Source organism: Cebus imitator, unplaced genomic scaffold, assembly GCF_001604975.1.
Source record: "Cebus imitator isolate Cc_AM_T3 unplaced genomic scaffold, Cebus_imitator-1.0 Scaffold509, whole genome shotgun sequence".
In the NCBI taxonomy this organism is placed as follows: Eukaryota; Metazoa; Chordata; class Mammalia; order Primates; family Cebidae; genus Cebus; species Cebus imitator.
Window position 1 is genome coordinate 731956 of NW_016107824.1, and position 26169 is coordinate 758124.

The following is a 26169-nucleotide window of genomic DNA, read 5'->3' on the forward strand; positions in this document are numbered from 1 at the left end:
TTTTTTTAAGAGACAGGGTCTCACTGTGTTGCCCAGGATAAGATGCAGTGGCGCAAACACAGCTCACTGCAGCCTCGGACCTCCTGGGCCCAAGGGATCCTCCCACCTCAGCCTCCTAAGTAAAGAAATAAAGCTTCAATTAGAATACATGGTTTCACATCAAAACCACCACCACAACTATAAAAAAGCCATGTTGTCAAACAGAAATGCACCAGGCTACACTTCCTACAGCCAGCTCATATCCACAGCAACTCAGGAATGTACAGGTCTGTGGAGGCATAATGTAGACACAGATCATGGAGACATGAAGAGTCAGAGTAAGATGACAGGACCAGGGGGTCAGAGATGAGACCATCAGCCATCCATGTCTGGGGGTGAGGGTGGAATAGGGGTGGGTGGGTTGGCACATACACACAACCAAAACCACAATCCAGTTAAAACAAAGTGAGATGCTTCTACGTATCAAAATGGCAACAGGACAAGATGATAATCCCAGGTGTTGAGGACATCCGCTACATGCACTCGGTGTAAGAAAAACTAGGAAATATTTTCAGCGCTAATGGTGGTTCTCTCTGAATAGTGGACCAATTGAAGGTTTTGAGTTTCTCTTACTACTCTAGAGAATCTCACCAACTCTTTTCAGGGGCTAGCTGCCACATTAGGGATACAGAAAGAAAATTATTTCATATAATCAATGGGTAAAAAGGTAGTTACATAAGAAGAAAGAGTTCCAAGAAAAACCTATAACCACAGAATTTTGAGAGGCCGAGGTATTAGAATCACTTCAGCGCAGAAGTTCAAGGCTGTAGTGAGTCAGGACGGCACCTCTGCACTCCACCTGGGCGAGGGAGTGAGGCCCTGTCTCTTTAAGAAGAAATAAATATCCAAATGATTAAAATAACTTTTAAAACAATTTTCTTAAAAAAGAGGATCTTAGATGTTATCACCAAAAAGAAGTGGTATTTGAGGGCCTGGACACAGTACCCACCCTGGTCTCATTGGTATACAAGGCATCCATGGACTGAGGCATCTTACCAGACTCCACTAACAGGTACGATTATGGGTAGGTATAAACACACTTTTTAAAATGTCAAGTAGTAACACGGTGTTTAAGCTGCCCCAGTCGCACCCCACTTCTTTCTGACGTTCTTCCCACGTGCTCTGCTGCGTGAGAGCTGCTTTACTCACTGCTCTCGACAAGCAGTCACTGCCACAAGCCCTGTCCGAAACAGAACCACAGACTCCCTGGGAAGAAAGCTGGACAGACCTGATGCTTATTTTTGGAGAAGAACAGAAGTTCAAGATGGCTCATGTTTTTAGTACAGAGTCTCCCTTTTCTCCCCTGACAGAACCACAAGTTTTAGAAGACTCTGACGTACACAACTGTATTAATGTTTAATTCACTCCGACTTTTTTTAATCACTTTTTTCTTTCTTTATATCAAGGCACATCAATAATCACTTTTTTCAATGAGCAGACCTACAACTGCTAATCATAGTTTTCAATCTTCTAAGATGAGCAATACTTTTTAGCCACACTGATGTAACTCCAACTGACAGCGAAGAAATGATGAGGCCTATGGCCGTTCCACGCCGCCTGCTCCTTCTGACAACCAAGTACCACACTGGTGTCATAGCTGTGAGCTCAGGCCCCTCAGCTCCCTCCCGTGAGCCACCCTCCCAACACCCTCAGAGCCCAGGAATCCATGTTAGCAAAGCCCGGTCCCTACATGGGCCTTAGGTCTCAAAACGCTGTTAGCCAGAGCACTTTTTCAATCACCACCTTATATGAACGACGATTTTCAATTGAGTTAGGCTGAGTGGGAAGGTCCATGGGGGAACTATTGACGATGGGAGTCCAGCGCAGGGCCAAGTACCCCGACACTGGCTCACTAACCAACCCATGAACCCTGGGCTCCGAGTGGTGGTCACATCAGCCTGTCTCAGGCCTGGGTCTGTCTTTTCCCAACTTTCCACAGAACAGCAAGAGCACACAGATGGGTTTTCAGAGACCAGTGCAGAGCTGTGGCTTTTCTGATAAATACGTTTTCAGTACCTTCAAACACATGCACAGAGAAGGCATGAGACGTGTGGCTTGAGAGAACCTGGAAGGACACCACAGTTGCTGCTGCTTATGGGCAGAAACACCCATACTCAGTGTGTTGCCACCTTTACTGTAAGTCAAAAATGGTCCAATCATCCCCATTCCGATGTTCATAGCTGTTTTTATTCATGTGCACCATAAACTGGAATCAGGTCAGATGTGCTTCTATGGTTTAAGAAAATATTTTAAATGGTCCATTTTCAAGGCATGATAAATCTGAGCAGCCAGCCTGCAGATGTAACAAACCACACAGCTCATGCACCTAGAAGGTCGCGGTAAGCGAAAAGAATGTAGAGGACGGGTCAGCCCATAAAATGGAAGGAGGTTTCATTACTGAGAAATGGAAGCGTAAGCAGGGAAAGGGATGGTATAACCTCATAAGGCAGATCATGAAACTCAGGTGACAGCTGGGCAAGGTGGCTCGTGCTTGTAATACCAGTACTTTGGGAGGCTCATGAGGTCAAGAGTTCGAGACCAGCCTGGCCAAGATGCTGAAACCCCATCTCTACTAAAAATACAAAAATTAGCCGGGCAAGGTGGCGGGCGCCTATACTCCCAGCTACTCGGAAGGCTGAGGCAGGAGAATCACTTGAACCTGGGAGGCAGAGATTGCAGTGAGCCGAGGTCGCACCACTGCACTCCAGCCTGGGTGACAGAGCAAGACTCTGTCTCAAAATAAATGAATAAATAAATAAATACTGTAGCCGAATAAATAAATAAATACTGTAGCCCCACAGTACTCGACCATTGAGGACCTGGGGGAGGGACTTGCATGCTAGCAGGTCCGAGGCTGCCCTTGGAATACCTGCTCCCAGGTGCCCGGTCCTGCAAGACTACCATTAGAAGTCTCTCTTCCACTATTCTTTGTGTCTCCAAGTCCACTCTTTGGGTTTGGACAGCTCAATGTGCATTTCTCACAATGGGCAGATAGGTAAGTAAGCTGCGGTCCACCCACACCATGATGGCCATTCAGCAACAAAAAAAGAGCAAACATTACGCTAAGCAAAATGGACAACTGGCCAATCGAGATGGTTACGTTTCTATGATTCCATTTATATGAGGCTCTTACAACAAATTTTAGAAATGGAGGACAAATTAGTGGTTCCCAGGAGTTAGGGACCGGGGTAGGGAGATGGGCTGGAAGGGCAAATGTGACTAGAAAAGGGCAAACAGCAGATCCTCGCGGCTGGGACCCTCACTATTCAGTACTGCAGCACGGCAGGGGCAGGGGTAACCACACAGAACTCAAATCAATCTCTCTCTCTCTCTCTCTCTCTCTCTCGCACACACCAGACACACACAGACACACACACACACACACAGAGACACACACACATACAAGTAAACCTCAGGCAATCTAGGTAAGACTGGTGAGCAATACCGTGTCTACATCCTGGCTGTGACGTCCTATTAATACCACAGTTCTACAATGTGCTACCATTGGAAGAGAGGAAGAGACTGCCCTAAGTGTACAAGGGGCTCTCTCAAAGATTTCTTACAACTATAACTGAAAACACAAGCTCAATTTAAAAAAAAATAGAGTCCCATATTGACAATTTCATATGGTTTTATCTAGTATCAACTCACTTTATCCTCACAAGAATCCCACAGAGTAGGTATCTCGATCCCTTTGTAGATGAGAAAACTGAAGTCGCAGGGGTGTGAGAAATGTAGTCAGGATCACATTTTAATTGGTGGGACCACGAGTTGAAATCAGGTTGGCTGGCTCCAGAGCACACACTCTTCACCATGATCAGTCTTAAAACTGAAAATGTAAAACATGAATATGCATCTGCTATTATTATGGCTTTAAAAACCTCCTTACAATGTAACTTCAGAGGACTTAAATTAACAGTAAGGACCTCAGATCCAGCCTCATCTCATTTTTAAAAAGGCACAACCAATTGGATTCCACTCCCACAATGGTGCCAGGAGCCCCACAATCCCAAGGCTGGCTGGTGCAGACAGGCCACCTGCTGGCTCTGGCTAGGCGACGATCCTGAGCTTGGCCTCCTTCCAGTGAACACAGCTGCGCCCCCCGACTCCGTGTTTTTGGGACTGGGGGCGGAGAACGTGAGCCGTAATTTGTTTCTTGTTTTGGTATTTTTCTTTTAAGGATGGGGTGCTATTTGTTTCTGTTTTCCTTCATTTAAAGTTAAAGAGAGAACGCTCAAGGCAATAAAGGCAACTAAGCAAACTTAAGAACTGAGGTGAGGGTAGGGAGGAGCTAGAAGGAAAACCAGGCTTCCTTCTTCAATGCAAATGTTTCTTTTTATTACAGGAAAAAAACAAAGCAGGAAAGGAAATTAATGTTTCTAAATAATTCTCTTTATACCATTTAGCAGAAGAAAGTGCAAAGTGGATGAATGCAGAATAAGAACAAAAGGGGATGATTTCACACAACTGTTCTTCCCTTTCCACAATGCCTGCCCTGATAGGAATCAAACTCCTTTGCAAAAGAACAAAAACCAACTCTGGAACGCAGGAGAACCTTAAGTCCTCAGACAAGGCATCCAACCCCTACCAGAACCTTCCCTTCCTCACCTGATCCAGGGGAATGGCAAAAAAAAATTAAACAGATGCATTGTTAGAAGGAAACAGATGCACAGCTATCATGAAAAAAGGAAGCTATAGATCAGAAACCGGGAAATACTTGAAAATTAGGGGGATAAAGGCATGAAATCAAAGTGACGCAAATGCCAACAGTGAGAACGGCCCCAACGACACGAAAGGAGAAACTACAGGAAGCACAGGGCTAGGCTGTGCAATGCTTGCCTCCCTCCCACAGCAGGTCCGGCTCCACAAGACCCAAGCAGTGTGGCAGAGTTTACAAGCTCCCCGAGCAACAAACGCCACCTCCCTGCTTGGCCTCGAAATGCTAAAGCAAGCTTTAATAAGGAAAGAGCAGCTCTGCTGGTCACTTAACACACCTGAAATCCTGACCAACACAGACATAAGACCAACATTTTAGAAAGCCTAAAGCAGGCACACAGATGACCAATTTATTTTTAGCTCTTAGTAAACCCACAGAATTTCAAATCAGCATCATACTCTAACAGCAAATCTCAAAAGAAAACATGAATATCTCTTTATCTACTTGTCTCTGGAGTTCACTGTTGGCCTCACTGTTTACGATCAGTGTCACGGACACTGGGAAACAGCGAAGACAGAGAAAACCAGGAAGTGGCTGATTCACTTCACCGACAATCGCTTAGTTACTCGCAACCTCTCACAACACTCATCTGTTCTGTTTCTACAAAATGAACAATCCAAGTGGTGGCAGACTTCTGGACACTGGTTACCAGCCTGTCTTTTGCCAAGTAGGAACCTCAGAATCAGATATAACTCCATGAAGAAAACCGTTCTCTTGATATGCAACAAGGTCCTCAATCAATCAATTTAGCAGAGCTGCATGATACAAGATCAATATACAAAAGTCAGCTGTATCATCATCATACACAAGCAGTGAACAATCTGAAAAACATTAAGAAAACATTTCCATTTATAACAGCATCAAAAAGAATATTTAGCAACAAATTTGAACAAAGAAATGTAAAACTTGTACCCTGTAACCACAAAACACTGCTGAAAGAAACTGAAGACCTAAATAAATTGGGGACAGGGAATCCCACGTTCATGGATCAAAAGACACAGTATCTTAATTTAACTACAGCAACACTCCCAAGGTAACCTAATGATTCAGTGCAGTACCTATCAGAATTTCAACTGCCTTCTTTCAAAACTAGAAAAGTAATCCAAAAATCTATACGGTACTGTAAACCTCTTACATACTACAACTTACAGAACTATACAAGTTTTAAACTCTGAGAGTAGAGGAGACATAATTGAAATGTCTAGGGGTCGGGCATGGTGGTTCACACCTGTCATCACAGCTCGTTGGGAGGCGGAGGCGGGAGGATCACCTGAGGTCAGGAGTTCAAAACCAGCCTGGCCAACATCAGCCTGGCACAACCCCCTCTCTACAATAAATACAAAAAAATTAGCTAGGCATGGAGACACACACCTGTAATCCCAGCTACTCAGGAGGCTATGGCAGGAGAATTGCTTTAACCTGGGAGGTGGAGGTTGCAGTGAGGCGAGATCCTGCCACTGCACTCCAGTCTAGGCAACAGGGTAAGACTCGGTCTCAAAAAAATAAAAATAAAAATAAAGCACTGTCCCTAAATGTGTACTGTTCTATTAATGTAGAATGTGAGCACATAGTAATTTGTACAGCTCAACATCTAAAATGCAACAAAGAGAATCGAAATGAGCTGCGATTACAGGTGTGAGCGACCACACCCTACTCCTAAATGGGCGCTGGGGGAGGGAAAGGACTGCTCTGCTTCTGAGTAACAGCAGCGTCCTTGAAGCACGGGGTTCTCAACTCTTACACTCAGAAGTTCTAGTACACGGCAGGAGAGAACAGCAATGACCTTGAAGCATGGGATTCCCGACTCTCATGCTCAGACCTTCGAGTACACAGCAGGTACATTTTCCCTTTAATAAGGACAAAGGTCAACAAATGACCCTTCGATGAGTGACTGACTGGCAAGGATTCCACACAGCAGGCTCTGTCCCCGCCCAGCTAGACCTGTCCACCGTCTTGAAACACTACTTTTCCAGTTTCATTAATGCAACCTGACAGCCAGCCACTGTAACAAAAAAAAAAAAACAAACACCAAAATGAATTCTAGTTCTTCCTAAAGACAAGCAAAAGGAGTCTGTTCCTTACATATGATGCTTCATAATTCCTGTCTGAACATCACCATGTTCATTAGCCCTGCTTGTGCTTTTCTCTTCCCATTCTGCTTTCTCCTGCATCACAAACCAAGCCCCTGCAAGCATTGAAAGTGGGTGCATGGGGCAGAGGGGTGGGGGGGACAGAAATGGTCACTCCCAGGGTCAGCCTAAGCTCCATCCCAGCCTCTTCTTTTTTTTTTTTTTTTTTTTTTGAGACGGAGTTTCGCTCTTGTTACCCAGGCTGGAGTGCAATGGCGCGATCTCTGCTCACCGCAACCTCCGCCTCCCGGGTTCAGACAATTCTCCTGCCTCAGCCTCCTGAGTAGCTGGGATTACAGGCACGTGCCACCATGCCCAGCTAATTTTTTTTTTTTTGTATTTTTAGTAGAGACGGGGTTTCACCATGTTAACCAGGATGGTCTCGATCTCTTGACCTCGTGATCCACCCGCCTCGGCCTCCCAAAGTGCTGGGATTACAGGCTTGAGCCACCGCGCCCGGCCCCCAGCCTCTTCTTAAGACCAAGGTGCCACAGACTCAACACGGCTTCCGGAAGCCTAGGGTTTACCTCTTCTCCTTCCTCCTGTTTGCACTCAGTGTAATCCTCTAATCTCCACAGAGTTTCCACATAAAACCTGCTTTTTTGTTTATTACTAATTGCTTACAGAACTCTCAAGCAGCAAAGGCAAAGTACAAAAGACATATACAAGCAAGCTGACCAGTGCATGTGACAAAATGGACATCTTTATCCACATGTCGGCATCAGCTCTGCGTTTTTCAGCGCCACGTCCCATGTCTGGCAGAGTCCTGGCAGGCTGCATGGGCTGAAGAGCGAGTGAGCTGGTGAGTGGCAGCCCCTCCCATCACCACCACTGGCCATGCCATCGTGACCACATGCCCAGGCACATCTAGTCTGTGCTCTCCAAACACCGCCTCATTCAACCCTCATGACAGCCCATAAGAGATGCCACCTCCATTTTTCTTGTGAGGAACATGGAATATAACTGGCACTCATGTGGCATGGCCTCGCAGTGGCATTTTACCTACAAACCACTCTCTCTTCCCAGACTTCTGCTCCACCACTCCTGGTTTCTCTTGCCAACTTTGCTTCCATTTTGTTTCACTTGCTAGATTCTCCTTCCTCCACCTCCCCGCTCAATGTCATCTTCAGCCATTGCCTGGCCACTCTCACCAGCCTCTGGCTTTAACAATGTGCTGCTGAATCTGAGCTCAGCCAATCAGAACTCCCTACTGAACCCACTGCACCAATGTCCAACTAGGGACCCTGTCAATCAGAGACAATGTTCTCACTGAGCTCAGCTCTCCTCACACAGCCTGTGCACACACAAAGCACAGAGCGCTCACTCCTTCCTGTATTCCCTGCCCTGCTGCAGGGCACCTGCTGTTTAACTAACCCTCCAAGACAGAAACCGGCTGCCTCCTCCTCCTCATCAAAAGCCCACTTATAAATCCTGTCCATTCCAGCTCCTCCCCATCACTATCACGCCTCCCTACTGCCACCGCCCTGATTTCTACATCAAGAGTGTCTCAGTATTTCTTTACCTGCATTATCATAACAACTCAACTGTCTCCGCCTCCAGCCACATCATCAACTTATTCCCCACAGTGCACATCTGATGCACTTCTTATTTACACCTCAGTGTGGTGTACAGAAGTCGCTGAGCTAACAAGGAGTACATTCATGTTTTACCTCATGGCACAGTACCCATACACACACACACAACTGGAAAACAAAAGCTCCTGCCCCAACGTGGGACACGCTCCAGTGTTTCCCCAGGCTGGCTGTTTGGGACCTCAGGACCCACCACCGTGGCAGCCACCTCCCGGAGCCCATGGCATGCAGTTTCGAGTGCTGCTGTCTGGCTGCCTCCCCAGCCTCTGAGCAACCGCAAATGCCTTCCACTTTAGGAGGGTCCCTCTCCCTCTTCCTAGAAACCCTTTTTCCACTGTGTCCACCTGGCAAACTCCTATTCATTCTTCAAAGTCAAGCTCAGGTCTTGACTTTCGTCCTTATACTTCTCAATATTCTTCAAATTCTCTAGAGGGGCATGTATTGCTTGTGTATTTTTCTACTATGTCACCACCATACTGGAAAACTTTACCAAGCACACACTCACCCCCATTCGTACACTATCACAGTATGGTCCTGAGCCCAGGAGTTCCAGACCAGCTTGGACAACGTAATGGGACCCCATCCCTACAAAATAACAAAAAAATCAGGTATGGAGGTGCATGCCTGTGGTCCCAGCTACAGACTGTGAGTCAAGGCTTCAGGGAGTTTTTATCACGGCACCACGCTCCAGCCAAACAAACAAATATGGACATAGGGCCACATTGCGTAGAAGCACTGCCACAGTAAAGGCAGCTGTCCCTTGGCCTCTGAGCATTTTACTCTTTCAATCTATTCGGCTTACAGTCTTTGGAACAGATGAAAGTTCACCTCAGATAAATGTAGCTTATAGAGAAGAGTAACTTAGAAATTAAAAAGCAAGACAGTAAGGAGCCCTCCCCTTCAAGAGGGTTTCCTGAGAAGTACCAGCTGAGTGGCCGTGACTAACCGGCTCCTGCATCCCTGAATAATTCAAGATTTTGGCCTTAGCATATGGATCCCAAGTTCTTTAAGTCTGCTCACCTACAAGCTAATTAGCACATTTCTAGGAATAAAGTGTCCATTTTCTCCTCTGCAGACTTTCCGCTTCATGACACTACAAGAACCTAACAGTATGCCAAGTTCAGACTTCTTTTCCTTCCCACCTCACTACCACTGACAGGCTTTCCAAACACACCATTCGGAACAGAAACACAGTGTGTTGGTCACCAGTCCCAGGTCAAGCAACACCACTCTAAAGGAGCAGCATGACACCACTCTAAAGGAGCAGCACCTAAGGAACAGGCTTAGACATGGGGACCAAGCACACCACAGACCCAGACACCAATGTGGAGAGAAGAGGGGCTGCTCTCTGCTTTAGAATCCAAGAACTCCAGAGAAAACAGCTATGTGAACATCTGATACTAGTAAAATTTGATTATTATTTTTTTTGGTGGGCGGGGGGAAGACGGAGTCTTGCTCTGCAGCCCAGGCTGGAGTGCAGTGGCATGCTCTTGACTCACTGCAACCTCTGTCTCCAAGTTGAAGCAATTCTCTGCCTCAGGCTCCCGAGTAGCTGGGAATACAGGTGCACACCACCACAACCGGCTAATTTTTGTATTTTTAGTAGAGAAAAGGTTTCACCATCTTGGCAAGGCTGGTCTTGAACTCCTGACCTTGTGATCCACCCACCTTGGCCTCCCCACCAAAAAAATAAACATGGACATACGGCCACCTTGTGTAAAAGCACTGCCATAGTTAAAGCAGCTGTCCCTCAGCCTCTGCGCATTTTACCCTTTTGATCCATTCAACTTACTTTCTTCAGAACAGACGCACGTTCACCTCAAGTAAATGTACCTTACAAAGAGTAATTCAGAAATTAAAAAGGAAGACAGTAAGGAGCCCTCCCCTTAAGAGGGTTTCATGACAAACCCCAGCTTATCATGGCCCAGTCATGGAATTTACAGGCGTGAGCCACTGCGACCAGCCCTAACATATGATTCTTTGTTTTTTTCTTTTTCTTTTTTCTGATAACAACATCTGAGAATTATAAGCTTTAAACATATGATTCGTTAACCACAGTATGAGGGGGGAGGGGGACATGGACAGGATACTGGCCTCTAAATACAGAAGTTTCCAGCTCCTGGGTGGTTACTCAGGGAAGGTGCACCTAGTGTGTCACCCACGGACAAGGTAGGATACTCACCTACCCTGCCTGGCCTGTACCATCCACAAGAAATAAACAACAGGCCCAAATGCAAACAGGACCTAGAGAAGGGCCACACGGCAGCAGCACCCCAGTGCTTCCAAGACAGCACTCACCTATGGTGCGCCCTACACACACTCACCTCCTCAAGACGCTTTGGATTCTGTGTGTCCGGTGGTAAAGGCTAAAACTTAAAATGTTTTCCAAGGAAAACTAATAAAAAAATCACTGACCTAGCCCTGTATGATCAGGACCCATCGCCGTGGCAGCCACCTCCCAGAGCCCATGGCATGCAGTTTCGAGTGCTGCTGTCTGGCTGCCTCCCCAGCCTCTGAACAACCGCAAATGCCTTCTACTTTAGGAGAGTCCCTCTCCCTCTTCCTAGAAAGCCTTTTTCCACTGTGTCCACCTGGCAAACTCCTATTCAAAGTCAAGCTCAGGTCTTGACTTTCGTCCTTATACTTCTCAATATTCTTCAAATTCTCTAGAGGGACATGTATAAATCCTAATCATACAGTTGTAGAAATAATGACCATAAAGCAATTGTTCTCTAACTTGAGAATTCTCACACCCTTCTTCTCCAGGTAAGTCACAGAGACCAAGTTTGAGAAAGAAAGCCATAAAGATGGGGGAGTCCAACAAAGTCACTGCAGCCAGGAGGAGCAGCATCATGCAGTCCTGTGCCTCATCCCCTGCCCAGTCCTGACCCCTGCCCAGACCTGCGCCTCACCCCTACCCACTCCCGTGCCTCGCCCTGCCCAGTCTTGACTCCCGCCCAGTCCCGGGCCTCGCCCTGCCCAGTCCTGACTCCTGCCCACTCCCGTGCTTGTCCCGTGTCTCATCCCTGCCCAGGGCACCTGGGGCCCACCTGTCACAGTAAGACTGCAGAAGCATGCAGCTGGTCAGTGGCTAATCAGCATAAGGAAAGCTGGCCCAGCAGTCCGTGTCTATAAATCTCACAACAGATATCTCCCGGGATCCAAAATCTGCTTTTGTTAAGAGTGGCGTGTGGGACAAGTGCAGACTCACATAGGCACACCACACACACCAGGTCTGAGGACTCTGGACAAGGTCTTCTGGATTCTAGTGGCACCATGTTTGATGAGTGTTTAATAACTGAAACAGGAAAGACCTGGAGGGAAATGCAGCAAGCACCCTGGGTGTCTCGGGCAGCTGTGCCATGAGGAAGTTATGCTCTAACTGCTAAGACTGCATCAAGGCACAAGAATACCTGCGACAACCTGAAGTGCCCATGCAGACGGCTGGCTGAAGCAGGGAGCGGGCCCAGGTGCAAACACTCACCTGACCGGAGCCAAAGACCACCTGACTCTGAGCCAAAGACCAACCCACAGCCACTGGCTCTTCACACAGGGATGCGCTTTCAGTCTGTCTGTTCAAGGAACAGGAAGCCTTTTTCAATTCAATTTCCACATTCAGCTCAACATGCTGCTGCGGCCCAACACCTCTCAATCACTGCAAGTTTCCAGGAAGCCAGTAGTGTCCTGGGGCTGCGCTGAACAAGCCCAGTGGACCAGCAGGTGCGGCAGAGAGCAGAGGGGATTCTGCACTGTCACACACATTCTTCCAACAATCTGACTGAAGACCCCCGGGCAAAAGAAAGATTCCCCATTTGGGAAAGCGGACCAAAATATTCTTCTATCAAAACATGGTAATTCTGCTGGGCATCGTGGCTCACGCCTGTAATCCCAGCACTTTTGGAGGCTCAGCCAGGTGGATCACCTGAGGTCAGGAGTTGAAGACCAGCCTGGCCAACATGGTGAAATCTGTCTCTACTAACAATACAAAAATTAGCCGGGCATTTGTAGTAGTCCCAGCTACTCAGGTGTTCACACTTGTAGTCCCAGCTACTCTGGAGGCCGAGGCAGGAGAATTCCTTGAACCTGGGAGGTGGAGGTTGCAGTCAGCCAAGTTCGCACCACTGCACTCCGGCCTGGGCAACAGAGTGAGACTTGGTCTCAAAAAGAAAAAAAAAAAAAAACTTAATCCAAGTTTCACCTCGAAGATAACACTCATCAAGAAATACAAGCAGAGAGGGTAGGGTGTGGTGGATGTAATCATGCCTGTAAACCCGGCACTTTGGGAAGCCAAGGCGGGTGGATCACGAGGTCAAGAGATCGAGATCATGCTGGCCTGCATGGGGAAACCCCATCTCTACTAAAAATACAAAAGTTAGCAGGGCATGGTGGTGCATACCTGTAATCTCAGCTACTTGGTAGGCTGAGGTGGGAGAATCACTTGAACCCAGGAGGAAGAGGCTGCAGTGAGCTGAGATCACACCACTACACTCCATCCTGGTAACAGAGCAAGACTCCATCAGAAAGAAAAAGAAAGAAGAAAAGGAAGGAAGGAAGGAAGGAAGGAAGGAAGGAAGGAAGGAAGGAGGGAGGGAGGGAGGGAGGGAGGGAGGGAGGGAGGGAGGGGAGGGAGAGGAAGAAAGGAAAGAAGAAAGGAAGTGAGGAAGGGAGAAACGGAGGCAGGAAGGGAGGGAGGGAAGAAATTCAAGCAGAAAAGACCACTGTCTCTAATAGCAAGTATTATACAGGAACCTCAAGCGACATCTGCCTTGGGTGTCAGGACAGAGCAAAACAGGAAGGCTGCTCTGCAGGAGCAGGACTGACGGCAGAAAGGGAAGACTCACCGGCCTCAGCAATCAGAGTCCCTCTTCGCGGAATGACTGTTCCTCTAGGCTGCTTCTTCACATACAAAATAAGAAGTTACTCTCAACACTAACAAGTAAATAAATGTAGGATACTTGTAAACCAAGAAACTTTTGCTACATTTTTGTTATAATAAAATTATCATAATTACCTGAGGTAACTATGAGGGAATTAGTAACTCCATAATTGTCAGTTCAGAGAACCTTGAAGGTTAAAGAATGGTATGACATTAAGTTTTTTGTTTTCGTCTTAAATTAACTTCTCTACTTTCTTAAGCTAATTCAATAGAATTCTAAATTAAACATACATTTATCAACCTCATCTTTTAAAAAGAGAGAACAGTCGGAAACTCAAAGTAGTTTGCTTTAAACAAAAGATGGTCACAGTTGATGAATTTAGAATATTTGTCTCCAGTCTCCTAAAAAGTGACATGAGGAAGGAGACGTCACAGAAGAAAACGACGACACATACCCAAATGGCATCAGCCTGGGTGCAACCATTTTCACAACAGAGAAAGAAATGAAGCCAGATTCCTTGAGAACAGACCCTCTAACCTATGAACTGTGAAGAAAGTAATGCCCACTTAGTAAGAGGGGCAACAACAGTGGACTCTCATTCCATGAACCCAGCATGATGCCGATATGTATCCTGTGACAGAGAATTTTTTTTAAAAGCCACCAAAAGAATACCAATAAGTGAAAGACGCTGGTATTCTGAGCATCCGTTTCCTTCACTCTCATGTTCCCAACACCTAGTGCAGCAAACAGGCTGGCTCCTCCAGCCTCCCACTGACTCCTCCGCACCCCTGTATCCTCTCTCCTCATTCCCCTCTTCTCCTGCCTGCTCTTTTGTGCGTCCCCCTCTCTCACTCAGCAGCCCCTCGCTCTCTAGCATGCCACCATCGCCCCTGGGCAAACAGTCCTCCAGAGCTCTCTCCAACCTGACATCTCTCCCAAGAGCCCACTCACCATATGTCTGGGGGGTTATAAAACCCGTTGGCTCAAGACTAGAGATGCTGTCCCCTCAAACCAGCTCTCTCTGGCTCTTCCTGTCTGGCAGGGAGGCTGTGCTGTCCCGGCTACTCTTTCTCTCTGGCCTCTGTGCCTCCACATAGCTGCTCCTCTGCCATGCCTCTCCACTGCTCCTGATGCCACTCCGAGCTCCAGCAATCCAACCTCCAGTGCATCTCGACACTGTGCCCAGTTCAATCTCCTACAGGGCAGTGCAGGGCGGTGTATGATGCAAACTAGGCCCAGGGGCTGTGGAGTCTGACAGCCAGAGTGAAAATCCTGGCCCTGCCCGTATACTGGTGGGGTGACTCTAAGCACACTCTAACAGCTTCTATCGTTCCTAGTTTCCTCATCTGTCAAAGAAAAATTTCTAGATACAAAAGATAAGATGAATATATACAAGTCCATTACATTTCTAGACACAAACACCAGGCAGAGTCCACCATGAAGACAGGTGACGGTGTCTCAAGGAGAGCCCGCTGCTGGCCAGCACGACACCGCAAGCTCGGACACTGCAGGGGCACCGGAGACGGCATGAACTGCGTGCACAGCCCAGGAGGCGGAGACAACCGGTGTTTGCATGAGACTACGAACAGGTGGCTCCTTATCTCACACCATACACAAAAGTCAATTTAGGATAGATTAAAGGCTTAAATGCAAAGGGCAAAAGTACAAAATGTGCAGAAGGCATAGGAAGCTATCTTTATGGACTTGGGATAGGGAACATTTTTATTTTCTTTTTTGAAACAGAGTCATGCTCTGTCGCCCAGACTGGAGTGCAGTGGCACAATCTCAGCTCACTGCAGCCTCCACTCCCTGGGTTCATGCAATTCTCCTGTCTTAGCCTCCTGAGTAGCTGGGACTACTGGCAGGTGCCACCACATCCAGCTAATTTTTTGTATTTTTAGTAGAGGCGGGGTTTCACCTTGTTGACCAGGATGGTCTCGATCTCTTGACCTCGTGACCCACCCGCCTCGGCCTCCCAAAGTGCTGGGATTACAGGCATGAGGCACTGCACCCAGCCAAGAAAATTTTCTTAAGTAAGACATAATGGGTAACGATCCACAATTTGAAAGGCACTGTCCCCAAGAACCAAGCACAATCCCTTCGAAGTAAAAGTATTCACATCTCAAGTCATCAAATGTTACGGCATTTAGGAGGCCAAAGTGGGAGGATTGCGTGATCCCAGGGAGGACTGCGTGATCCCAGGAGTTCAAGGCCAGCCTGGATAACATAGTGAGACCTCATCTCTATAAAAAATTTTAGAATAAACCAACCAGGTATTTGTGTGCATGCCTGTGATCCCAGCTACTTGAGGGGCCGAGATGGGAGACTGCTTGAGCCAAGGAGTTCATGATCGCACCACCACTGCACTCCAACCTGAACAACAGAGTAAGACCCTGCCTCAAAAAAAAAAAAAAAAAAAAATTAACCTTTTTCTTAAGAAAAACAAAGCCCAAAAAAAGGAACTATATTCTTCCATTCATACCAAAGGTAAAGATCACAATGGAAACTCTCAGCGTGGCACGCTGTTCAAATGCACGTGCATGCACAGTCCCAGGCAAAGTCTTCTTTCCCTCCCGCAGCACTGAAGCACTGAAGGTTCACATCAGTCCCACTGTTTTTAGTAAACAGAAAACTTTTTTGGAAGATGCTGTTTACAAGTACAGACAACTGAGTCCTAAGCACAAACATATACGACCTCAGAGTATATAAAAATTTAAAAAGAGACAACACTAAATTAATGATTTTACTTCTAAAGAGATACAATCAAATACAAACATTTCTTGACTTGTAATGGGTTACAACCCAATAAACCCATAGTGAAGTCAAAACTCCTAACTTGACCCATCATTAAGTCAGGAACTATCTGTATACTCTTTTAGAGCTAAAAACTACACCAAAGAAAAAACAAGTGTCAAAGTTCTCCATGTAAAACAGGGATACAGGGATATGGGAGAGAAAATCCATCTAAAATGCAATGCAGTATTTAGGATGAAGCTGAAACACGCCACAGCAACTCAGCAATTGAGGTTGTGAATACAACCACACAATCAGCAAAGAAAAGCTTATTCTATTCTTCATCTACACTGCTCACACACAACACCAAAGGTGTTCTCAACACGACTCTGCACAAGTTAGAACTCTGTGGAATGTTTTCATTCCCAATTATCACCAAAAGAACCAGTCATAAGCTCAACTGTAACACTACACACAGTGCAGCTGACCTAGGCTGATGGGCGGCCTCCAGAGAAGTCAAGAGCTCCAGCTCCTCTGCACACACGCACAGCAGAAGGCCCACGTCTCTCACGGGTGTCGGGCCGAGCCACAGCCCACTACCTTAGCTCCATGATCTGTGACCTGACTCTCATGAGGGATATGACAAAGAATCAGACACTCAGAGGAAATCACAGCCTTTCAGGGCTGAGGTCTAAAACACTGAACCTTCAGCCCAGTGCTCACCCCGCAACCATCTCCCTGCCTCCTCCTCCTTCTCCAGTCCTCAAGGGGATGATGGCAGTTCACATCAAGAGGCTTCCTCCAAAAGAATTCAGAGTGCTATGGTTAAAAATGAACATTTTATTAATATATTCATGTAAAATGTACATGTTTCCTGGGGGGAGGGTTAAATAACAGGGGAATCAGGAAAAGCAGACCACCAGAAAATGTCAAGGGCTGGGCATGGTGGCTCACACCTGTAATTCCAGCACTCTGGGAAGGCTGAGGTGGGAGGGTCAGTTGGGGCCAGAAGTTCCAGACCCGCCTGAGCAGTATAGTGAGACCTCGTCTTTATAACAACAGAAACAGAATAAAAAAATAGCTGGGCACGGTGGTATACACTTATAGTCCCAGCTACTCAGGGAGCTGAGGTAGGAGGATTGCTTGAGCTGAGGAGGTCAACACTGCAGTGAACTGTGAGCACACCAGGCTGTGAATACCACTGCATTCCAGCCTGGACAACATGGCAAGAACCTGTCTCAAAATCAGGGGGAAAGGGAGGAAAGCGGGAGAGGAAGAAAGCAAAAGAAAATATAAAGCACAAACTCAGGGCCCCAAAAAATCCAACTCAGGGCAATGCGGGTAGAGCCCTGGAGAAGCCACAGACGACGCCCAGGCACCACCCAATAAGGGGCTCCGGAAAGGGGGCTGCCTGCCTCCAAGGCTGCCAGGACAGAAAATAAATCCACATGGCATCAAAAGGCACATCTGTGGCTGTGTGGCAATGCGTGAGTGTGCATGAATCCTGGAAACGGTATGTGTGTCACAGTCAAAATGGAAAGAGAATGTGGATCGTGGTTTATAAAAAATAACTTTCCTTGCTATGCATGTGCTAAAACTCTTCAGAGTAAAGTTCCAAAATATTTAAATGAATTTTCATTCTGAAGAGGCTAAAGAACATCTCAAAACAGGCTCTCTTACACAGACTCTATTACAGACTTTTTTAAAATCTTGCACATCTAACATCAGAATACGTTCCATCACCGAACAACAAATGCAGTCAACAAAAAATCTTCAGAGAAAGAATTATTCAAAAATATGCAAACCTGATTCTTAGAAAACTAAATGTACCCTGCATAACTGAACACTGGCCACAAGCAGGAATCTGTCTGTGATCACAAGATGCTGGCCGACTGTGGCACTCACCAAAAAGGCACTTTCCCACACAATCCATACGAAGACCTTTCCCAAAGTCACCAGGCCTCAATTCAAACCACTCAAATCCAGTCTAGAAATGAAAAGTCCTTGCACTGAAAGCAAAATCAAGGTTAGCTGTGACTAAGAAATGAACTCTGTAAAAAGTACTAAGCATGAATTCATCAGTATGACAAAGGTTTGTGCATAGTGGGCACACGGGGTGTACGGCACTGAGGGCCAAGAAGGCCCCAGGGCGGGGGAGGCTCAGCAGGAGGAGGACAACCCAGCTGACGACGCAGCGCCCTCTGGTGCCGGTGCCTTGGGGAACATGGCAGGTAATGCCGACGCTTCCCTGACTAAGGATTTAATTTCAATATTCTATGCTCTAACTCCACACTCTGAAAACCTCATTAGAAACCATGTTTGGAACGTGATGGAGAGATGCCTACTGCTTCTCCAAAAAATGCTTTTGAATTTGTATCTGAAAACCACCTGTTTAAGAGAAACCAAGACTCTTCCTCCGTTTTGGCTCAAACTGGATCCTGAGTAAAGATGATCCCACAAATGCCCTTTTATGCACAGCTTCCCCACACACTGCTTGTTTCTGTCTCTCTCGATACCTCTACATTTGAGGCCAAAACAAATCTCTGTTTCCACCAGCTGGACTGTACCATTCAGGATTGGTTTTATACATTGAAGACTCATTTCCCAATGAAGCCTGATGCTTCAGGGAGGAGGCCTGTGTCCCACAAAGGGCAGGTGCTGACAGGTTAGTCCTTTCTTCCCATTACCCGCCAGGAATGTTGCTGGATCCTAGACTCTCACAGCAAGGTTCTGCTGGCTGCCCTGTGTTCCCAGTGGCAGAAGTTGTATGCCCCATTCTCACCTCCAACCCCATCATGGCCTCCATGCCTGGCAAGCCTCCAGGGCTCCTGCCCCTTAGAGCACAACCTGGCCAGCACTTTCCGCAGGCCCTGACAACGTCACCAAACACCTCACCACAGTACCCAGGCTCTACCTCTTTCATTACAAACATAGCAAGGATTTTTCCTCCAGCCAAGAAATTGTTCAAATGTGAAATATTTCTTTTTTTTTACTCTTATATTGTTGAGACAGAGTCTCGGTCTGTCACTCAGGCTGGAGTGCACGGATGCAATCTTGACTCACTGAGATCGCCATCTTCCAGGCCACTGTCTCAACCTCTGCAGTAGCTGGGATTACAGGTATGTGCCACCATGCCCGGCTAATTTTTCTATTTTTAGTACAGACAGGTTTTCACCATGTTGGTCAGGCTGGTCTCAAACTCCTGACCTCAACTGATCTGCCCGCCTTGGCCTCCAAAGTCCTGGGATTACAGGCGTGAGCCACCACCCCCATCGAACTTCTCACTGGCAAGCCAAGCATGACAGGCTCGCTCTGGCAGCACATGTACTAAAAATTCTAACAACACAGAGATTAGCACAGTCCCTGTGCAATGATGACATGCAAATTTGTGAAACATTCCATGCTTTAAAAAAACCACACACACAAACTGGGACCTGCACTGCAAGGTGCCTTCCAAGCAGTAAAAGATGAGAGATACCAAGGTGCCCCCATTCCCACAGCAAGCACCACCCTGCACCACCCACAGGGAACGACGCCAAATACCTACAAGCTGCCTGCCACCCATGGAAAATTCTTTCAGCAATACCCTCTCCACCCCAACGGCTACCAGACCTGTAAAGCCTTTTCAACCAGTTTTTTCAAGCAAGAGAAATGAAATGAAACTCTTAAGAGTGGCAACACCCCTTTTTTACATGTAAAGATACACAAGCAGGATTAATTAAATAGGGGTGAAAAGTGATGACCTACGAACAAGAGGCGTCAAGAAACATCTGCACAGAAGAAGGTGAAGCAAGGCCTAGGGGTGCAGAGCGAGCCTGCCGGGAGGACAGAGGCTTGTCCCGGAGGACAGCACCCACAAAGCCTGTGCCAACTACAGCTGCCGTGCCGGGTCAGCGTCAACACAAAGGACAGGTGTGCAGAGACAAAGCGCCCTGTCAGACTGGACGGGGTGGCAAGGACTCCGCAGACCAAGAACACACTTTATGTAGTATGTTGAAACTCAACACGGCAGGGACAAAAGTTGATGAAAAGTTTAAATCTGAAATGAGTAACTCACTTAGGTGTTTTACAAAAAAAGGGAGTTAAATATTTTTTGTGTTTCTGCATAAAATACTAATAAGACTCAGAACAGGCAGATACTGATATACGAACTTTGAAATTACCAGCAGAAGAAATAACACTACACAGCACCCCTGCAGACGTAAACGCAGTGAGCAGACGATGGTCTCCATGAAATTAATGCCTCGACTACAGCTGTGAGCATGCTGCCACTCACTGCAACTCCTACACAGGACAGAGTCTTGCCCAGGAGGAGCTGAGCATTAAACATTTTCTTTGGCCTCCAGAAAGTGCCAAGGCCCTACTTTTAAGGAGGGGGTGCAGGGTAGGGTTTGCCATCAGCATCCCTGGAGCTAGCCCAGCCCAGGACTTTGATTTCACCTGAAATCCAATCATAACACTTTCCCCACTGTTTCTTCTCCAAAAGCAAGGAAAAGAAATGCTATGATGAACCACTTCTGGTTCTATCGGCATGCAAGGCTACTTTCAGAAATTCTAGTCCAGGCGTGGTGGCTCATGCCTGTAATCCCAGCACTTTGGGAGACAGGAAGTAATGGCTTGAGCCCACGAGTTCAAGACCAGGCTGGAAAACAGAGCTAGATCCCATCTCTATTATAAATAAATAAATAAAATTTTTTAAAAACAGCAAATCTAACAAAAATCAACTATGATGCAACAACCAAGTAACCCTACAGTGTGGGAAGTGCATGATGGGCTTAAGCTCAGGGAACCACCACTTAAAGAAAGCAGCAGAGACCTCAGGGAACATCACCACAGAAGCAGGCAAGCTCCCATCCCTGCAGACCGTATCACGCATACCCATTCAGCACGTGCCCTTACCACCCACCTGGAGGCTCAGCACCCAGGCCTGCTGGCCCCCTTGGGTGAGGGTGCTCAGGCACTCACCGACTCAGCTCCCCATGTCTCCACAGGAGGCCAAGCTCAGAGAAGGCAAATGTGAATGGCTGATTTCTCCCCAGAAAGCTAAGCCCTTACCCACGTGGCCTGTTTGCACATGTAAAGCAGGCTGCTTAGACATGGCATTAACCAACGTATTAGTAAAGGCAGGGGAGGAAAGCTGTTTGCTTTAACTAGTATATAGAGAACCAACCCTAGGCCTTCATGGGGAAACACTGTTGAAACAAAAAAAGGAAAAAGAAGAAAAAGACCCAACCCTAGTTCAATCACCACTCAGCCAGTTCAAACCACTGGCTAAGCAAATTCAAATTCAGCCTTTGAGTTTCAATAAACTAAGACGTCAGTGCTACTCCTGAAGCAACATCCTGCCTCTCACGGGTGTCACTATCATCCTCCACCCTAACCCACAAACGTACCTGGGACTAGTGCCCCAACCCCAAGAACCCACAGAGGCTGGGGATGATTTGTTCTCCTCCACACACTCAAGCTACTCCAAGGCCACAAACAAAGACAGCAATCATCACAAACACAGGGCCAATTCCCTCTCTGACATCCGAATTCCTACTCTGATACTGCAACCTCTACTTCAATAAAAATCAAGAAATAACTGTGTGTTTTTAAAAATAAAGATTTTTAGGCCAGGTGCAGTGGTTCATGCTTGTAATCCCAGCACTTTGGGAGGCCAAGGCAGGCAGACCACTGGAGGTCAGGTGTTCGAGATCAGCCTGACCAACATGGAGAAACCCTGTCTCTACTAAAAATACCAAAAAAAAAAAAAAAAAAAAAAAAAAAACCATGATATAAAAAAAAAAAAAAAAAAAAAAAAAAAAAAAAAAAATTAGCTGGGTGTGGTGGCGCATGCCTGTAATCCTAGCTACCAGAGAGGATCAGGCAGGAGAATCATTTGAACCTGGGAGGCAGAGGTAAGTCAAGATAACACCACTGCACTCCAGCCTAGGCAACAAAAGCAAAACTTCCTCTCAAAAACACCACCACCACCACCACCAGCCTAGGCAACAAAAGCAAAATTCTGTCTCAAAAACAACAACAACAAAATGAGCTGAGCGTGGTGGCACACGCCTGTAATCCCAGCTACTCGGGAGGCTGAGGCAGGAAAACTGCCTGAACCTAGGAGGTTAAAGGCTGTGGTGAGCCGAGATTGCGCCACTGCACTCCAGCGTGGGCAACAAAATGGAGACCCTATCTCAACCATCTCAAAAAACAAAAACAAAAACAAAAAAAAGGAAAAGATCTTTGTTTTCTTTAAAAAATGGCCTAGTATCCTGCCTAAGAGAATATGAAGCTTTGTTTTGTCCTTCAGGTGGATCCACACTGAGAGCCACACTGATTTTTTTCTTTTTTTTAAAATTTTCTCGTAATTTAAAAAGGACTTCTAATTGTGTTTCATAAAGGGAGTGGGTAGGAAATCCTTGATCAGTCCCTAATAGGGTATGTTTTCAAAGAACTAGCTATTTGGATGCAGATGAAGGGGAGAGGACTGAGGAGCCCAGAGGTTCCTTCAACCAAACCCCCAAGAAGAACCACGGGGTGTACAGGGGGTGTCCTGGCAGAGCAGGGGTCCCTATTTCCAGAGAGGACAATGATAGAGGAGAGACCTGGGTGTATAGACAGAGGCCCTGGACACAGCCTACAATCCTATTCACAAAAGGCCTAACACATGCTCTAAGACGACACCTAAAGCTGCACCCAAAGCATCTAATGTGAAAACAGGTCAGGTTCTCCTAAAGCTTCCGTGATATCTGCATCGAAACAGGGTTTAACACTAAGGTGGCTAGGCCCACTGGCTCACGCCTGTAATCCCAGCACTTAGGGAAGCTGAGATGGGCAGATCGCTTGAGCCCAGGAGTTCAAGATCTACCTGGGAAACACAGCAAAACCCCGTATCGACAGAAAATACAAAACTTATCCGGGTGTGGTGGCACGCATCATCTGTACTCCCAGCTATTCCGGAGGATAAGGAGGAAAGACTGCTTAAGCCTAGCAGGCTCCACTGCACTCCAGCGTGGGCGACAGAGCAAGACACTGTCTAAAAACAAACAAAAACAAAAATAAAAACCCACAAAGTCAATTCTGGCTGCCAGGCCATCAAGGGCTGTAAGGTGAAGCCCTGAGATCCTTGTGGCAGGACCCTGGACGACACACAACGACAGTCGCACGGGCCACAGCCACGCCCAGCATACAGCTCCCTGCCCAGTGGGCACCCAAGGGGCCTTCTTACGCACAGCCTCCCACTCACACCTCCAGAGCATCCGCTTCTCTCCTCCTCCAATCTGGAGCCCAGAGGCTGTCACCAGCCCCTGCTGCTGCTTCTCCACTTGTCACCCTCCTGCACCTCCCACCCGCATTCCCTCTGTCCCTATAGTTCCAGGGACAGCCAAGGTGCTCTCACTGTGCACCAAATGCCTCACAGGCCAGGTTCTGCTTAAAGCCTGATTGAAGCAAAGCTTGGAAAACATCCAAGCAACCTGCCACCAACAGAATGCCCAGAACCGTTCCCCACCCTCCAAGGACACTGCATGGGAGCAACCATCTTCTGCCACTGAGCACCTACCTGTGCCATCCCCACACCAAGGGCACACCCCATCATTCCAACCACAAAGCTCCACGTTCAACACCAGTGGCCTCCCCACCTCCAATGCATGTTTGCAACCCAATACTGCCATAAGTTTAATAACTGTTGTTGCCCCAACTTCTACTGTCCCCTTCCTTGCCCTCATTAAGCTCCTAAAGAAAGGGGTCCCTGGATGCCTCCCTCTCCTCCCAATCCAGCTCCTTATCACCAAACTCCTTAACATCCCAACTCCCCAGTCTCTGCATCAGATATTGCTGAACCTCAACAAGGGGCCTGAAGTGCCAAAGAAACATCACACAGCGTAATACAGACTGTGGCAGCCACAGAGCTGACACCCAAATCAGAGGGTCCTTGTGATCTCCACCTATGCACCCACACTCCCATCTGTCATCCAAAATCCCATGACAATGCTCCATGCTTGGTCCCTACGTGCACACACTCTACCTGTTCTCACCCCTCCTAAACAACCGCCCTTGGCCCTAAGAACACTGCAGCCAGGTGTGCAGACCCTCAGCTTCCACAACTGCCACCTCCACACCCAAACCTTCTCTTCCTTCTCTCTTGAAGAACCAGGATTCTTCCTGCCCATGGCCAATCCTTCCAAAAATCCCATCCTTTCCTGTCTACTATGGGAGCCTTGCCACTGATGGCTAGTGAGCTTTACTTTCTATAACTTTTGCTACAAAATAACTTTTGTATTTATAAACATAAAATATCCTAATACAAGCCAGACACAGTAGCTTAAGCCTGTACTCCCAACACTTAGGGAGGCTGAGGTGGGCAGATCACCTGAGGTCAGGAGTTTGAGACCAGCCCGGCCAACATGGCAAAATCCTATCTCTACTAAAAAATGCAAAATTTTGCCGAGCATGGTGGCAAGCACCTGCCATTTCAGCTGCTGGGGAGGCTGAAAAAGGAGAATCACTTGAACCTGGGAGGTGAAGGCTGCAGTAAGCCGAGATCATGCCACTGCACTCCAGCCTGGGTGACAGAGCAATACTCTTTCTCAAAAAACAAACCAACAAACAAACAAAAACCCGAATACATACCAACTAACACATCTAAAAATTCCTCGGGCATTCACCTTCAGTTCCTTTCTATAATCCTCAGGGACCCAAAGATGTTCAGTGACCCCACCCTCCCCTCAACCGGTCCCACCCACACTGCCTCCCTCCTGGCCACACTGACCAACACTGGATTCTTTCCAGGCCCCACAATCCTTCTGTGCATCTGGTCAACTCCTACCTCATCCTGCAGAACCCGAGTCAGGAACCCCTCCTCAGAAGCCAGGAGGAATGCCCCTGGGCTAAGAGTGGTTCCTGGGGCCACCACTAAGCCTTACATGACATTTTCCCCAGCATATCAAGTCATCTATCCATCAGTTTTGCTCCTTAAAAATAAAAATAGCTGCCAAATGCTGCCTCACCCTCCGGACACATGCCTCCTGCGTGAGCCTCTGCTTCGCTCAGCGGAGGGCAGGCGTGAAGCTCGGGGGGCAGGACAGGCACTCCTCAGCTCACAGGTGAGCAGAGCCGCATCTGTTCACCGCCCTTCCCTGCTCTATAGAATGCTTAGTTACTGCTCTGCAAGAAATTACGGAACTGGAGTCAATGGACCAGTGATGGCCTCGTGCCTCACCAACAGTGATACAGCCTTCTGCTACCTGGCTACTGCTTGCTTTCCGCACACAAAAGAACTTTCCATTTCAAGGCTGAATCTAAAGACATTCCAACATCAACTATGCTTCACACTTTCAGTACCATATATAGTAACAACGTATATAACTCAAGTGAGTCGATGACAGCTTGAACAGCAATGACTAGGTCCACCCACTTGCAAGAAATTACATTACAAATGCTGTCTGTCTTGAGCTTAGTAGTTCAAGAAGAGCCTAGGCAACGTGGCCAGACCCCATCATTACAAAAAAAATTATACATCAGCTGGGTGTGCTGATGCCTGCCTGTAGCCCCAGCTACTCAAAGGCTGAGGCAGGAGGATCACTTGAGCCCAGGAGGTTGAGACTGCAGTGTGCTGTGACTGCACCACTGCACTCTAGCATGGTCAACAGAGTGAGACTCTGTCTAAAAAAAAAAAAAAAAAAAAAAGTTGCCTATCCACAGACATCCTCATTTCAGAGCTGTAAAAAAAAAAAAAAAACTGCACATATTGGAATCAATGAAAAAGATCATAATAATAACTTTTACAAAAATGGTTTTCTTGGCTGGATATGGTGGCTCATGCCTGTAATCCCAGCACTTTGGGAGGCCAAGGTGGGTGGATCATCTGAGGTCAGGACTTTGAGACCAGCCTGGCCAACATGGTGAAACCCCGTCTCTACTAAAAATACAAAAATAAGCTGGGTGCAGTGGTGGGCGCCTGTAGTCCCAGCTACTCAGGAGGCTGAGGCAGGACAATCACTTGAACCCAGGAGGCGGAGGTTGCAGTGAGCCGAGATTGCGCCACTGCACTCTAGCCTGGGTGACAGAGCGAGACTCCATCTTTTAAAAAAGAA

The 26169-nt window shown here is 47.2% G+C and overlaps 1 protein-coding gene and 1 pseudogene across 8 annotated transcripts in view; one reads left to right on the forward strand and one right to left on the reverse strand.

Moving 5' to 3' along the window:
* The window catches only part of ANKRD11 (ankyrin repeat domain 11), a 228687-nt gene that overhangs the window by 147015 nt on the left and 55503 nt on the right, over positions 1 to 26169 (reverse strand). For 2 of the 8 annotated variants that reach the window (XM_017513944.2, XM_037733255.1), the window contains exons 1-2: positions 13319 to 13365; positions 3691 to 3868 (exon numbers count right to left, since the gene is read on the reverse strand). The exons of 4 other annotated variants lie outside the window; for them this stretch is intronic. The gene's annotated coding sequence lies outside the window, so the exon portion shown is untranslated. Of the gene's footprint in view, positions 1 to 3690; positions 3869 to 13318; positions 13366 to 26169 lie in introns of those variants that run through there. 2 more of the 8 variants (XM_017513939.2, XM_017513937.2) reach the window with 1 other exon arrangement.
* Positions 19395 to 19495, forward strand: LOC119468854 (annotated as a pseudogene).